Here is a 12857-nt window from a genome sequence, read left to right on the forward strand (position 1 = left end):
GAGAGAGAGAGAGAGAGAGAGAGAGAGAGAGAGAGAGAACAAGGCGCGTGTCCGCCCTCGCCATCCCTCGTCGATGTTATCGGCTTGGTCCCGTGTACTCGGCAATTTAAATCAAGTTAATTAAAATCATCGTGCAAATTACAAATGACATTGAGTATTTGTTACGCAGTTACGTAGATCTAAGAGGAAGTGGGGGGGGGGGAAGGTTTATATCGTACGAGTCTCGTAACTTGAATGATTTTCTTCCAGACGTATTATTTCTCGGCCTTTACTCCTCTACTCTTATCTACGACAAATTTCTCAATCCTTTTATTTTTTCCTTCTTCTCAAACATTCTTAATTTTGTTATAAGAGAAGAAGAAAAAAAGAGAGGAATTTAACGACAAGGATCGTTAGAGAATCTAACAATAAGATTAAAATTGTTTTTCTTAATTCGATAGGAAACTAATTCGGAGTTTCTTTTAATACCTTTTCTTATTCGACCATTTTCATTATCTATAATACGTGACTACGCGATCTTCCACTCTCGAAACATTCGGATTTCTTGTCTCTCGAAAGGAAACGTAGAAAGAGAGAGAAGGAGACAAAGAGAGAGAGAGACCGTCGACGATTGTCTTTACCCTCGGCAAGATGCTTTGTACGATCGTACCGGTTACATACCCACCTCCGTTTCTCGATCTTCTCCGGATACTCCGATCTCCTCTGGTTTAGTCGGAGTCCCACGTAGTATACGCGTTGGATCGTTCACACAATGGTAATCGCACGTAGGTTAGATGATAGTAGAGTAGAGTAGAGTAGAGTAGAATAGAGTAGATGCGAAACATCGCTTGGACTACGATCGTCGTGCACGTTATTAGAGATATCGTTCCGTCCCATCCGGATGATGTCGCTCTTGCCAACGTAAATTGGTCGGACGAGAAGGAACAAGGTAGGCGAGAAAGAGTAAGAGTAAGAGAGAGAGAGAAAGAGAATGGAACAAGGGGGAAAGAGGATAGAGTTGTAATAGTAGTAGTAGTAGTAGTAATAGTATTAGTAGTAATACTAGTAGTAGTGGTAGTAGTAATAGGAGCAACGAGAGAACCGGCTCTCCTCTCTAAGCCAGATTAGAGATCCGTAAGAAAAGCATTGCTCGAGAGCTTTGTTCGGGTTCGGTCTCTGGTACGTTGTGATGAGCAATGGAGTAGCCGATAGCGTCTCTCTAACCTTCCCTAGGGAGTCTACGAGGAGTTGTCGGTGCTTGTGCGATCCACCTCCTACGAATTTTCCTTCTCTCTCTCTCTCTCTCTCTCTCTCTCCCTCATTTTGACTTTTCGTCTCTATCTCTTGCTGCTGCTTTGTGTCCTACCATTCTTCGCGTGTTCCATACGTAGTTATACCATTCCATTTAATTCTAACTTAACTAAACTCACCATACGCTGGCCAGTCTTCTCCTTTTTTTGTATCCTTCGATCTAACTTTTCTTTTTTACTTTATTATACGTTTTCTTTTTTTCTTTTTGTCTTTTATTCTTTCTCTTTTTCTGTATAAAATAATTTGTACGACACAGTAACGATCGTGGTACACCAGGCCTGGACTGAATTCTCTTGCGTTGAACATTTTTTCTTTTATTTTCTTTTCTTTTCTTTTGCACACCCCCGTGTGCATTCCTCATTACGATAAATTATTGACACGAAACTAATGCCCTTCCGCGAGAACGAGTTCTTCTTTCCTGGATAAGAAAAAGAACAAGGAAAATAAGTCGTGAATCGTTTCGCCGCGAAAATTTGTGTAGAATTTATATATATAAAAAAAAAAAGATTTTCAATATAGCGAGTTCGTTATCGACGTTGAACATCGACATCGGTGTGTAAACTTCGTTATAATTTGCCTCGGCGAGTAGTTCAAGCATGTCTCTCGAAGGCCCTTTTTTTTTTCTCTCTTTACTTTAATCACTATTTACGTTGTTAAAATGTTTCCGAATTTCTCAGTGCATCAACTTTAAGATATTACTCGTTGCTTTCCGTTTTCTTTTTTTTTTTTTTTTTTTTTTTTTCTTTTTTAAACACCGAGTAGTAGTAAAGTAGTTCGCGTTGCGCCCTTGGAGCATGAAAATCTGTTAGACCTTATCTCTCCCGTTGGCTCCTTTGGATGTAATATTTCGGTCTGTAATACGATTTTGGAGTTTATATACCAAAAGCCACGTCCTTGACTTCGCGTATATCGTACTTTACTTGCCTGAAGGGAAACCAAGGTGGGTCCCACGGTGAATAAAAATATTTCCTCCTTTTCTTTTTTTTCTTTTCTCCTTTACATTCTGCCCCGTGCACGAAAATCCTCTTGCCGAACTTCCTCTACCCTTCTACTATATTTCTCTCTCTTTCACTCTCTTTTTTACACTCTCCTTTCCTTCTACCCATATAGAAATGGAAATCACTCGATAGATGTTTTGACGAATTTGTCTTTGTTTGTTAATGGAAGAATGAACTGCGTATTTTTCCATAGACTACTCGAAGAAAATTATATCGATAACCAACCAGTATTTCATTCAGATCAATACAAATTTCGATCATTGATATCTTCGTCGAGTCAAACAGATATATTATAGGGAAAGTTCAATAAAAAAAAAACCGTTACGACAGTTTCTAGGAGTCTCGTTTGTTTTTTTACAAGATAATTATCGAACAAATTATCCATTCGAACGATTCTCTAAATGTCGCGCAAAATGAATCCGAGCGTTGGTTGTTTCGTTAGAAAATCGAAGACTCGGGGTAAAGTCGTCTTCCGATGGTTTGAATGATGATGATTGATCGTAAAATCTTAGCTCTCTCTCTCTCTCTCTCTCTCTCTCTGTCGTTCACCCGTGATTACGTCGCTGATGCGTACGCTTTTTCTAGCCCGAGACTCGCGTTATCGGTTTTCGCATTATATCCGCGCGAAAGGTTTTATCGCGGCGTAAAGAATTCTGCGGCCGTTCCCAGCTCGTTTACAACGAAGTGCTTTTATTTGTTCACGGCGCAATGACGTCGTTATAAAACTACGCTACGGGCGATATATACATACATACGTACACACACACATACATATACATATATATATGTATATATCTCTCCTTTTTCGCAATTTTAGGGAGTATACGGATGAATCCCGACGTGTATGGAAACACGGCACGCGTAAAGGCATTGTTTTTAGAACGAAACCAATAAACGATATTCGGGATCCGCGACGGAGAGAGTTGGGTGAGGTGGGTAGGTGGTTAGGGGGGAGAGGTGGAGAGGGGGCGTGGGTGATGGTATAAGGGTAGATAGGAGTTAGAGTGGGAGGAGAATGGATACGAATAGCATGGAGGACTTTGGTCCAGAAGGGGTGATGAGGATGGGGTTGGGGGGAGGGGGAATTTGAAGGCAAACGAAACCGTAGAGCTGGCTGTCTATCGATCTGTGAAAATCGATAGTCATGGCCGTTTATTCATCCAGTCGTTCGACGAATATATTGTTTCCGCAATTTTGTCCGACATTCGATACAGTTTTCTGCTGTACCAAAATGCCTAGGATTTACGTCGTCAAGGCTATAAATTTTCCCCGTAGAGAAGAAGAGTACCACCGTGCTCGTCTCGCTTCCCTTTTGGCGTTGAACGCGCGTTAAAGGATCGACCGTCGTCGAACGTTGAACGTCACGTTCTTTGTTTCTTTTTTTTTTTTTTCTTCTTTTTTAGGTTTCATTTTCTCTTTACCACGTCCCGTTTCCCATCTTCTTTTCCATAGAGAGGAACGGAGTAGTAGAGTCTTTTTTTTTTTTATCTTTTTTCCGAGTACCTAATCGCTCGGCACAAGATCTTCGGGCAAACCCGGGATAAAATTCTTGACAAATATTTACTAGTTTGGTCTAGGGATATTGCGATAACACCCAAGCCGGAGAGACACTTCGGTGTTAGCCGAATTTATGGTAAAGAAGTTAGAGAAGAGGGGTCGATAAAGGATGTCCGCTTAAGGAGTGAGAGGGGAGGGGAAGTGTGGGTGTGGGTGCGTTCGCAGATGGATCGTTTTCCGAAAGTAGTGTAGAAAAAGAGTGATTGATAGTGGCGTCAAGGTTGACCCGTTATTGGACGACGGTGCTAAAGAAGTCGAGGACAACGTCGGCTAATAACTATCGCGTTCGAGCGGAACCAGACTCCACTCTGGTAGTAATAAGAGAAAGAAAGAGAGAAGAAATGAGAACGGTGGGGTGAGGGTGGAGGTGGGGGAAGGAAATATAAGAGAAGGAAAGAGTTAAGAAAAGATGGGGCGCTTGGGAAAAAAAGTATCATTCTTCTTATCGAAGGGTTTATAGGGGGGTTATACCACTTCGAGAGTTTCTTTTCCGTGTTTCAATATCTCTTCACTCGGTAAATTGAGACGAATTCCAACGGTGGAAAGCGATCGTTCCGCACTATTTAAACGCGGATTATTTCGACGTCCTGCTCTTTTTATTACCCTTTGGCCATTTGTTCGCAATTAACGGGGGAGCATTGTAAATTAACGCGCGTTACGACTTCGTTGGCCTGTTTATGCTCGATGGTATTACCTTTAATGTTTTAATCACGGTACATATAAGGTTCCTTTTGCACCAACTAACCAACCAACCAACCAACCACCGACCAAGAATTATATTCGGCATTTTCTTTCGGTTTATTGCGTCTTCGTTAACGCGCCTCTAACGTTCATAGCAACCGTTTTAACTCGGAATGCACTCGCGAGTGCATATCGTAATAATTTGGGCGCGTTTAACCGATCTTGCGGTCTAACGAAGTACCGACATTACTTCATTAAAGTTCCTATCCATCAGGAACACCATGGCTTTCTCACGTCTTACGTATATGTGTGTGTGTGTATGTGTGTGCATACACATGGAAATGGATGTTCGTTAATACAAATTGCAGTAGAGTCTTTCTCTCTCTTTCTCTCTCTCTCTCTCTCTCTCTCTCTCTCTCTCTCTCTCTATCCCTCTCTCTTTGACTATTTGCGCAACAGAAGGACATTATTTTGCGATTGTGCAGGTAACGTTACGATGAAATTGAAATTACGCTTTGTCATACATAACTCAATGTTTTAAACCGTTATCGCATACTTACAACGTAATCTTTGTTTTAATTAATTTTCAATTAAAATCGTTTAACGAAAGGAAATATTAATTGGAAAGGTGAGAACGTAGATCCCGTTAGTAAGATAAATAATAAAATGTAGAAGAGGAGGAGAAGGAAACATACATTTTATGTTAATTTTATGTGAACGAGATATATATATATATATATTTGAGAGAGAGAGAGAGAGAGAGAGAGAGAGAGAGAGAGAGAGAGAATGAGACGTAAAAGACATCGAGAGAGAAAAACTTTGGGGAGGGATGATGGTATGAATAAATGAAAATGTTTGGCAACGTTTTTTCACGTTAAATAAACTCTCGGTCCAATTCGTTGAGTTTATTTTATCGAATTTTATCCAATGTTCACGAAAGTTTTCTCGCTTCGTCGCAATTTTCATTCGTTTGTTAGAGAAACGCATTTATCGTTTAGAATAAAACGAAGAAGAAGAAGAAAAAGTAGAAAGAAATAAAGAAAGAAAGAAATATCAGTCTTGTATATGTGTATATACGGAAATACATCATAACGAGTTTCCAACGATTTTATTTCGACGTCTCCGGGACATCCGTGTGGTGGTGGAAGGGAAGGAAGAGCGGGGTTGGTTGTGCGTTGAACTAGTGAAAAAGAGGAATGATTCGTCAACGGTGGCCTTGATTTATGGCATCGTCTCGTATTCGAAGAATTGCCAATAGATGATGGGCTCCTCGAGGGAGGATGAAATTTTGCGTGCTTCTAGCAATTTTTACGAGGGCGTCAGGTAAACGAAGCGGCGTCCGAGGAAGAACGACGAGGAGGGGGTGGGGGGGAGGGGGAAGGAGAAGACGTGAACGAAGGGAATCCATCGAGGATAGACGAGACGGTAAAGTAGCGGGCTCGGCTAGAGTGAATAACGAAGTGGAAACTCTTCGACATCAGTCATCTGGGGAAGGGTGAGGTGTTCTGTTAGGGGGTAGGGGTAAGGGTAAGGGTAGGGGAAATTTGTATTCCGTTCGACCATCTCGGATCACCGTTCTGTAGCCTTATCGTCGCTCGGTCCATCAACTTGACTCCCGGTCCAGCGTTGCGAAGATCGCCCATCAATTTCGAAAGCAAACCCTTTCCACCATGGTCTGCCCCTTGGGAAGGTTTACGAGTTGGGCGGGAAGAGAGAGAGAGGGGAGAAGAGGTATTCGCGTCTTGAGAACTTTGAACCCGACGACCTTGCCCGATCGTCATGCACGTGCGCAAGTAGAACTCTTCTTCCTCTCTCTCTTTCTCTCTCTTCGTCCTTGCCTTTCTCTCGAAGCGTGTTATTAGTATTGTGTACTTACTTTTACTGCACGGTAGTAGTGTTTACCTGGTTGAACCAACGTAATTTCGGTTTCCTTTCTTTTTCGAAATCGTTTCGAGCAAACTTCTCGATGACGATTCACCGATCGTATCGCGCATACTACTCGTTTTCGAATAGAAAAGCCAAAGGTTTGTATAGTTTTGTCTTTTATTTTCTCTATTTCTTCCCCTCGTTCCTCTCTTTTTATACGCCATACGTGAAAAAAACGATATGGGCGAGGTATAAAATTATGTAATGCTAGGATAGTTTATCCTTAAAATCGACGTATGATCTTTAAAAAGTGATCATGCGCGGGTATCATCTTCTTGCTTTTGTGCAGCTTTTTTCTTTTCTTTTTTTTTTCTATTTTTGTAAAATCGAGAATAGAGAATCAGAAATTTTCGTCGGAGGGGGATAGGATGATTTTGCTTTCGCATCTATCCTCATTTGCATCTGGTAACGCTCGAGCAAACAGTTTTGGAAATGGGAATTCGAAATGGAAGTGGCGAGGAAGAGAGAGAATCGTTAAAACGCAGACGAGAGTAAAAAAGAGGATGAAAAAGGGTGGGTGGGGTGGTGGGGATCGGGGGAGGGAAGGAAGGAAGGAAGGAAGGATGGAGAAAAAGGGATAAAGAAAGGAGGTTAAGAGAAAAATATAAAAGATGAACGACGGGGATTTAGAAAGATGGACAAAATTGAAATAGGAAAATAAATAAATGATGTAGTTACGTGTAAAGGACGTAAAGACAAATCGAGGATTTAACATCGATCCTAGACTACGACGTAGTCTAGAAATAACATGCTAGAACGCTTGTTATCGGTCAGGAAGCGAATGAACGAGAGAACGTGTATACGCGAACGGTAAGGGAAGGGAAGGGAAGGGAAAGGAAGGGGGACAGGATTGCCCTTTAACAACGTGCGAATACGCGCGACGTTGGCGAAACATCGGCGCCGGCAACAAATCTTAGGATAACGAGCGAGCATCGATCGCCATCAACGGCAGTGGCGCGCAATCAATTCTTAGCAGCTGCCCTCACTCTCTCCAAAAAGAGAGAGAGTAAGGGCCGTTTAGTGCCCTTAACACGCACTTCAAATCGTTTAACAGCCTTTCCTGTACCACCACCACAACCACCACCACTACCATCATCGGTAGCAGTAGCAATGTGTGAGAGTATCAAGGATAAGATGGGAAGGGTTGGGTGATAGGTGGAAGAGAAAGAGGAGAAGAAAAAAAACAAAAAGAAGAAGAAGAAGAAGGAGGGTGGGTAGCACCCAAGTTTCTTCTTCTTCTTTTTCTTCTTCTTCTTCTTCTTCTTCTTCTTCTTCCTCTTTACGGTTAAGGCGTCTTTATGCTCGCCCAGCTATCGTTGAGCACTCAACGCGTCGTTGCATGACAGGAAGACGCGTTAAACTCTATTTACGACGTGGGTACGTGCTACCAGGGGAAAAGATAGCGGAAGATGCTGCGAGGAGGTCCCGAAGAAAAATAGGAAAGAAAGGGAAGGAGGAACAGGAAGAAGAAGAGAGAGAGAGTGAGAGAGAATTTTAGCTCGAGGTTCCTAAGAAAATTGAACGAAAAGATGTTGCAATGGTTCTTGTTTTTTCTTTTTGAGAAAGGACTATGCCGGATCATGAGAAAAGGTTTAAAAGAGTTCAACTAAAGGAAGAAGGTCATGAAGCATTACCCAATATAGTTCATTTCGCACTGTTAGTTGTTACCTACATACATATATATATATATGTGTACATGCACATTTTCGTTCTACTATGAGCTCTTACATTTACTCTCCAGTTCGAAGAGCACATTATCATAACTTTTAACCAACGTCTGGTTTGTTTCTTGCTGTCAGTATAATTAAACGTAACGCCACGTTGCCTCGCAAATGACAATTTTCTTTCCCTTCTTTACGCTTTGTCGTTATTTCATCCTATTCCGGATCCTTATTCCTTTTTCTTTCTTTAGTTTTAACACTTTTTTTTATTTCTTTTCTTTTCTTTTTTATTTATTTTTATTTTGTTTAGTTTCGTCGCTCGATGCTCTTAACCATTCTCGTACTTATTTTATTTCTCGGTATCCTTTCTTTTTTTCTCTCCTTTCCTCCCCCTCTCCTCCACCCTTCCGCGTTTTCTTTTCTTTTATCGCCTTTTTTTCTTTCATTTTTTTTTTCTTTATTTCTTTCTTTATTTCGATTCATTTCCATTCGCGCCACGTACGGGGGAACGCGCGATCGAATTTATATATTCACGGTGTATAATGCCGCGTCTTTGTTAAAGCTCGAGAGGGGAAGAAAAAAAAAGGAAAGGAAAGAAAAGAAAAAAAAAAGAAAAAGAAAAAGAAAATAAAAGAAAAGAAAAAAAAAGAAAAAAGTGCGTACAATAGGAAGGCCGATCGAACGTGCAAAGAGAAACGGTTCCGCAGCTGCGGGCCCCGTCCAATTATTTCGAACACCGACGTTTCGTCGTATTAACGCGTTGCATCCTCCCGTGAAACGAACCGATAGAACTGAGTAAATTTATTTAATCCTATTTATATATGTACAAATGTATATATATATATGTATATATATATATATATATATATATATATATATATGTATATGTATCGAGCACCGTGTCGGGACTTTGATTATTCTTAACGAACGATCATCGAACAGTTCGTCGCTTCTTTCTTTATCTTTATAAGTTACGTGTTTTTTTTCTTTTTTATTTTTTTTCGTTGTTGTTTTATTCCTCTCTCTCTCTCTCTCTCTCCCATTTCTTCCTCCTTTTATTTTTTTTCTTTTTCCCCCACGAGTTTTTAACTTCGCCCATGGGAAATTAAAAACCGTGCGCTGCGAGTTGTGTTTTCACACACCTTCGAAGATATTTTTGCGTATTACTTAAAAAGCAACCAAAAAAGAGAAAAAGAATAAAAATTCGAATGCAAAGAGGAGAAAATCATTGAAAGGACTATTGCTTGCTACTGCTGTTGTGTGTATGCGTTCGAGATGAATCGACATCGAGCACACCAGGTATTTTCGTAAAGTATCACGATCTTTTCGTCGTTAGAAGCAAACAAGCAACCAACCAACAAACCAACCAACCAACCCTGGAGACATATTTTATCGTTCGTCTAACTCGCTCTTTGCGTTACTCTTCTACAATGTACCTCCTTTTTCCTCTTCCCCCTCCTCCTCCCCCTCCTTTTTCCTTCTCATACTTCGTCTCTCGACCTCCTACTTTTCTCTCTCTCTTTCTCTCTCTCTCTCTCTCCCTATTCTCGAGAGCACTCTCTCGACTTTATTCAAAAGTCGACGACGTTCCCAACGGAATGGTCGCGTATCTCCCTCACCTACTCGATGCGACGAATCCTCATTTGCATTTAAACGCGCTTAAACGTTACGGGATTTCACTCACGATTTTACCACTTACGATAAGGTAAGCTCGATAATGGTAATAAAGATGGCAATTTGTCTGCTCGCACGTCTATTCGATGACATCGTGAAAGAAATATGGTTGGATATGATACAATAGAAATCCATCGATCTTATATATTTTTATCGATGTATTATAAATATTATATGTACGATGTATTATGATTTATTACACATCAGTACTCTTATAACACTTCGTATGCCTATCATAATTGCACTAATAGAATTTCCCAATCATTTAACCACTTCCATCAACTTATTAATCCTTTCAATCAATCCATATCGTCCACTAAATTTTGTCTAATCTTGCTATAGAATTGTATAATTCATTTTTATTTATTGTTAATTTATATATATATATATATATATTATCTATTTATTTCTATTTATTTTCATGTATTTTTTTTTATATTTTAATTTATTTATCAATATTATATTTATATTATCTTTATCTTTCAATATTTATTTTTGTTATTTAACAATGAATAATTCCCGTCAATGTTTAAATAAACAAATAAAATATAAAAAATATATATACACTCGTTAAAAATAATTTAGTATTTTATTGACACGTGTCAAATATCGTCGATCAACGAAAACGTTCGAACATTTACGATAATTGTCATTACTCTTCCTTTAACACGCACGAATTACAGCACATCGATAATATTCGTACAAATATAAAAAAAAAGAAAAAAGTATATTCAATCGTTAAAAATAATTTAGAATTATATTGACACGAGCGTAAAATCGTCAAATCAATGGAAAGAAATAGCGAGCCCGAAGTTACGTAACGCACGCGAACATTAAGTATAATCGTCCTTTCTCTCCCTTAACACGCACAAATTACAGCATATCGACGATTGTAGGAGCGTTTGGTAAATTACGAGCGAGCCGAGGTAGAGCCGGTGGTACCCGTAAGCTCGCACGACTCGGCTAACAGTTTATTATCCTTGGTATGAGGCGGCATTCCGTTCAGCCATTTCCACGAATTCCTCATCCACGGCCCATGCAACCGGCGAAAACCATTCTCACACGGCGCCTCGGGAAATCACACATTACCGACGCGTGAACGAACGACGAGAGTATAATACCAAACCAAAGAGAAAGATATATATATATATATATAAAATAAAATGAAAAATAAAAGAAAGAAATAAAATGAAACAAGAGAGAAAATGAGGGGTGTGAGACGATTAGGAACCGATACATGGAAAACTATTAACTTCTCCTTTTAGAGCACGGTTTACGACGAATTAAGGGGAGCTTTGAAATACGTGAGTACCTTTTTCTCTATATGGTGGCAAAGAAAATAGTCATCTCCGTCGGCGTCATCCTCATTCTCTTCTCTTATCCTCGTTTAGTATTCTTTTCCTTCCCCCTCCTCCTCCTCTCCTTCTTCTTCTTCTTCCAAATCGTCAGAGAAAAGTAAGAAAACAGGGAACACCGCATACCACGAGGATATAGTCGGCTATATCGTTGGCTCTTACTACTGTAGATTTCTTTAGCAAAACCCCTTGGCAATGAAGAACCCCACCTCTCTCTCTCTCTCTCTTATCTTTTCTTCCAGAGCCCACTAATTTCTGTTTTTCCTTTCTTCCTCGCACATATTCTGCCTACGGCTTAACAACGATCTCTCTCTCTCTCTCTCTCTCCCTCCCTTTCCCTTTTTTCCCGCCTTTCTTTCTCTCATTTCCTTTTGTTTTGCACGTTTTATTCTCTGCATTCTCAATGTTCGTGTTCTTCGCAAATGTGTATCCGCAAAGACTCCCGGCGAAGGTACATCTCTAACATCGCTAACGCGAGAGAGAGAGAGAGAGAGAGAGAGAGAGAGAGAGAGAGAGGGAAAAAGAGAGAGAGAATATTTCGTATACGGCGTCCGTCCTTTACTTTTGCCGCATTTCAAAAGCAGCATTCCGTCTTGATTATCTACCGCATTCCGTCATAAATCTCTCGGTATCGTAGTCGATTGGACTTAAGACGTAATCCCGCGCTGATTGTTATATATTGCCTTCGATTTACGTCCCTTCTATAACGCGAATGCGAACGCGAGCGATGTGTACTCGCACGCGTTACTACCACTTCCACGTTATATGGAAATGAACGTTCTATCCCGCGCGTTTCAACATTTATTTTTGTTGTTGTTTTTTTTTTTTTTTTGATTATAAAACTTCCACCTTATTCTACCTTTCCTTTCTTTCTCGTCACTTTGCCGCTTCTTACCCTTTGGCGTAGTACCACGCCTACGTTAAGATACCATATACCAGTTCGACATACGGAATCGAAAGGATACCTTTCCCTTTTGTATCCGCATTTCTTTCTATCTTTTCTTTCTTTCTTTCTCTTTCTTTCTCGTACAAGCGATAATCAAGCAAACGTCCATCCACTCTCATCGATCTACTTCCCACTTCCTCGTAATTCTACTGCTATTTTGCGCGTTATCGTTAGTTCGAGGTTTAGAATCGTATGCTAATGATAGAGGAAGAGATTGAAATTCAAAGAGGCAAAAACCGTACGAGATATTCTTTCTCTCTCTTTTTTTTTTTTTCTTTTCCTTCTTTCTCTATTCCTTTCTTTATTTCTTTTTCTTTGGAGGAATTCACTCGTTATCGATTTGTTCCCAAAAAAAAAAAATCTTTAAAGTTCACGCCCTCCAAGGGGTTGTGGACGGTTACTCATTTTACTTTATTTGTTTTCTTCTTCTTTTTTTTTTTATTTTTTTTTTTTTTCAAGACACCCTAGGAGAGAGCACGCACAAGGATTTGCATAATTGCGAGCGATTGTTTGTCCCCGTATCATGGCCGGCGCATACATGCTCCTGAGCCATGGTGTGTTCTCCTCTGATCCTTATTCATATGCAAATGGCTAGGTACACCGGCGCAGCACGCTGCGGAATTGAAGACTGACGCTTACTGGTCCACACATCTCTCTCTCTCTCTCTCTCTCTCTCTCTCTCTCTCTCACACTCACTATTTTATTCTCTATCCCTTTCTCTATGTCTGGCTATCGTTTCTAGGATTCTAGTTTTCCACTTCCTACTATC

At 40.2% G+C, this 12857-nt stretch overlaps 1 protein-coding gene and 1 long non-coding RNA gene across 6 annotated transcripts in view; one reads left to right on the plus strand and one right to left on the minus strand.

The window, feature by feature from the left end:
* Window positions 1–920, minus strand: part of LOC106785028 — a 64541-nt gene extending 63621 nt beyond the window's left edge. For 2 of the 4 annotated variants that reach the window (XR_001381482.1, XR_001381481.1), the window contains exon 1: window positions 665–920. This is a non-coding gene — a long non-coding RNA (uncharacterized LOC106785028). Of the gene's footprint in view, window positions 1–660 lie in introns of all 4 variants that reach the window. The other 2 variants (XR_001381483.1, XR_001381480.1) reach the window with 2 other exon arrangements.
* LOC106785027 (autophagy-related protein 16-1) overlaps window positions 1–12857 on the plus strand; it is a 384411-nt gene that overhangs the window by 69142 nt on the left and 302412 nt on the right. The gene's annotated exons all lie outside the window — the stretch shown is intronic.

This window comes from Polistes canadensis, unplaced genomic scaffold (assembly GCF_001313835.1).
Source record: "Polistes canadensis isolate GaletaPanama2010 unplaced genomic scaffold, ASM131383v1 scaffold_44, whole genome shotgun sequence".
NCBI lineage: Eukaryota > Metazoa > Arthropoda > Insecta > Hymenoptera > Vespidae > Polistes > Polistes canadensis.